Source organism: Gymnodraco acuticeps, unplaced genomic scaffold (genome assembly GCF_902827175.1).
Source record: "Gymnodraco acuticeps unplaced genomic scaffold, fGymAcu1.1, whole genome shotgun sequence".
Taxonomy (NCBI): domain Eukaryota; kingdom Metazoa; phylum Chordata; class Actinopteri; order Perciformes; family Bathydraconidae; genus Gymnodraco; species Gymnodraco acuticeps.
The window spans coordinates 311,577-315,619 of NW_022990825.1; the positions used below are offsets into that span (position 1 = coordinate 311,577).

The window sequence follows — 4,043 nt, forward strand, 5'->3', positions numbered from 1 at the left end:
TTATGAGCACTTGGCAAGAAAACTGGCTGAATATGACATTTATAATGTATAAATATATTTATAATTTCAATTTCCTTTACAGGTATTCAATCATAGTTGATTTTCTCATGTTCTCTTTGATTCTTTCTTTCTTTATTTTATGACGAGGGTAGAACAATTTTACACATTATGTGTGATTGTTTAATCGTTTGTGCATAAATAAGATGTATCTATTAAGTGTGGGCACCTTTTTAAACCTAAAAATATGTTTTTATAGGGGTTAACCCTGTAAGGCCCACTGTTGTAATTTTACAACATTACTTTAAGCTATCCTAAAAAAAGTCAGTAAATGTTTTGTTTTCTTAAACAAACATTTACATAGTTAAAAGCTCCTTTTGTTCAGCCTCACAATGCTATTGGGTAGTACATGTGTTTATAGGTCCTGCCCTCTGGCCATACATTACATTATTACATTACATGTTACTTGTTAGACGCTTTTATCCAAGGCGACTTACATACTCAATACTGTGGACAATCCCCACAGGAACAATTTGGGGTGATGTGTCTTGCCCAGGGACACAACGACATGCTGACTGCAGTGGAGTTTGAATCTGTGCTCCCCTGATCTGAACACCAACGCACTAGTCCACTACACCAGGCTCCGAATCTTCAAACAAGCAACATCTCTTTGTTTTATTGGACTGGAATTGTCAGATTCAAGTAAGTAAAATGCCTCAAAAAAATGTTGTTGTCATTATTACAATGTCTAGAACATGTACATATTTAGTTTTTGTGGAATACATTCATCAAGTTTGATTTTGAGCAGCTTATGTCTATGTTGTAATAGTACAACACTGGGCCAGTGTGGTAGTCAAAATAGCATGAGCACCTGTCATGGACCCCGCCCTTCTTATATGTTCAAATGTGGAAATAAAACACGAATAGAAATATAATGTCTTTGATAATTCACTATAACTAAGTTCTAAATGTGTCCTCTGTTAAGATTTTGAATTAAGATCAGAATTGAATAAATGAATACATTATTTCTGATAAAAGTATGTGAAATTATATCTGTAGTAATATTGTAAACTCTACTTGTATCTTATCAGTTAATTAATTACAAAAATACATTTAATTATTCTCTGGTTCTGGCAGAAACAGTTCTTTCTGAAATGTTTTGGGACACTTGGATGTATCCCTTTTAGTATGATAATTAGCCTATTATCATGAGCCAGACAGCATTGTGTGACTTGTTGAACTGGTTTACCTGCATGTGTGGGTGTAGGTATTGCTTTTATTATGATAATAGGCTAAGCCAGGTAGTATTGTGTGACTCAAGTGTACAATGTAAATAGGGTTCAGATACTTGTTGCATCGGGACACCTGGAAGGGGGTGGTGCATGCATTCCTTTTAGTATGACAATAGGCTAAGCCAGACAAAATGAACACTTGTCCCACCACCCTATCTATTCCTTCAGGTAATCTATTACAATATAATAAGCATATGTATTATTGACACATATTTATTAATTACTTTTTTCATTTCAGAATGCCACCAGCAAAGAGAGGTCCTCAATTCAGTGTGCAGGATGTGATGCCATCCAAAACGGAGAAAGTGGGTGAGAACCGGAATCTCTGGAATGATCTGTGACTTTGATGTGTACCAAGGCAGTGTCAATGGGATACGAGTCAAGTCTGAACTTGGATTGTCAGGTGATGTTGTGATTAAGCTTTCCTCCACGCTTCCAGAAGGTCAGAACTACAAGATCTACGCAGACAACTACTTCACTTCACCTGTGTCCCATTGGTAGTGAAGCTCCTTGATCACGGGATTCATTATGTGGGAACAGCCAGGCAGGTGCGCTTACCCAACTGTAGCCTTGAAGAGGAGAAGAGCTTGAAGAAAAAAGGGAGAGGAAGCTTTGACATCCGAGTGGAGACCAACCATCTGTGCTGTCAAATGGTATGACAGCAGAGCGGTCACACTTGTCTCATCCTTTGCTGGACCACACCCTGTGCAGAACATTCAACGCTGGGACAAAGCCAACAAAACCTACGTAGAAGTTGAGAGGCCTTCCATTGTGGCTACGTACAACAAGTACATGGGAGGTGTGGATTTGTTGGACTCGTTTATGGCCAAATATAAGTTCCCCATGAAGTCCCGACGCTGGTACGTGTAGATCTTCTGGCACACCATCATCCTTGCTGTGATCAACGCCTGGCTCCTCTACAAGCGGGACTGCAGAGCTCTAAAGATGCCAAAGCAGGAGATCCTGAACAGGAGACAGTTTCAGGCAGATCTAGCATCCTCTCTCATCCTGGTAAGAATGCATTTCTGCTATTTGGCGTTTGTAATATTTTTTTATATTTCACTGTAATATTTTTGACTTGTATCCTAATGTTTTTTTGACATGTATCTTGATTATGTTCTAATCAGATGAACACAACTCCTCTGAAAACACCAAAGAGAGGACGACCATCTTCAGGCAACGGGAGCCCAGCAGCGACGGTGACATCAAGGAGCCCGTTGATTGCTCAGAAGAGACCATCCTCAGGTGATGGGAGTCCATACAAGAGATCACAACCTCCCCTGGATGTACGGAAGGACCTAGTGTTACATTTTCCAGTGAAGACAAAGAGAGGACGCTGCAGACACTGCAGTAAAGGGTACATAAACACCCAATGCACCAAGTGTGACATCTGTCTGTGCTTTTCTGACGACAGGAACTGTTTTTTGGACTACCATATTCATATTTAATAAATGACTATTCATAAAAAATATGACTGATGTGTGATTATTATTCATGCTATATACTGATATGGGCTAAGTAAGCAATCAATCCTGCAAATCAACCCTTAGTTGTTCAATATATTTATTCAGACAATGTGAGTAGAAATACAGGAATTCTGCTCCCACCTAAGCCCAACATTGCAATATTACAACATTTCGCTAGAAACTTACCAAAACGTAAAAAATGTGAAAACATCTTTCCTTTCTGCTCCATAGGCTCCCTACAACAACATCTGAAAGGTCAAAAAAATGAATTATAATGTTTTTCTATTTTTGGGCTTTACAGGGTTAAAAAAAATAGGGTCACCATTTTTTTAGTTCTCTTGAACTGGGAGTTAATTCACATTCTGTTGCTGGTTTTCTACCCGGTGGAGGTTTATTGATCCCAGACTGTGATTAACGGTTTTCCCAATTCACCCAATTTAACACGAAGAACTCAGCAGCTTTGGTTTGGACTGATTGGACTCAGATTAATCTATTTTCCTCTAAGCTTTCAAACACGATCACACAGAGAAATGTCCCCTCAGAGAAGTCACCTCTATAGCTCACTCATATTACTTCCGGTTTTATATTTCCTGGTGTCTTTAATCAAAGAAGAAAGAAAATAGAAAAAGGAGCCTCCATCGTCTCTCAATCCCAATCACACTAACCAGCCTGTAAGTCCCCACAGTTTTTGTCTGGAAATGTCCTTATCCTGCACAATTGAGTCCCCCGGGTCCCCTGTGACACATGTGTCGTGCTGTACAAAGACAGCCTGTGACCCGACGTCTCCGCGGGCGCCTGTAAATGTCAGCAGAGCCGTCAAGAAACTAGATGGGAAACGTTACCTTAACCTCTTATTTTGGGCTAACATTTTCAGGTGTCTGCCGTTTAAAATGGCCTTGTCCCAATGGCCTCACCTCTGTCGCCTGACATTTCGTATGAGTGTCCTGTGAAAGGCGTCTTGTCAAGTTGAGTTTTCAGCATATAGAAAAAAGACCTGTCACTTTTGGTAAAGCTTTGGAAAAGTCCCTGCAGTTGATGTTTTTTAGACACCAAACCTTTAAGCTGTGCTCATTAACTTCACCTTGGTAACAGCGACTGCTGAACAGCGTTTTTGAATAATCTTTATTCAGAAGCCAAAATTGGAAATTCACTGATGTGACCAAAATGTGCTTTAAATGTGTAAATGGGTATAAAAAAGGAAATCTAGTGAAAGAAATAGTGATGGAAGACTGTTTTCAACCTAATTTTATAAAAAAAATATCTGGATCAATAAATTCCTTTCAGCATT

The 4,043-nt window shown here is 39.2% G+C and overlaps 1 long non-coding RNA gene across 1 annotated transcript; it reads left to right on the top strand.

The window, feature by feature from the left end:
* The first annotated feature begins 610 nt into the window (after window positions 1-610).
* On the top strand, window positions 611-2,621 carry LOC117557165. Its single transcript, XR_004570668.1, has 3 exons — window positions 611-699; window positions 1,528-2,300; window positions 2,417-2,621. It is a non-coding gene; the product is annotated as an uncharacterized LOC117557165 (long non-coding RNA).
* The last annotated feature ends 1,422 nt before the right edge of the window (window positions 2,622-4,043 follow it).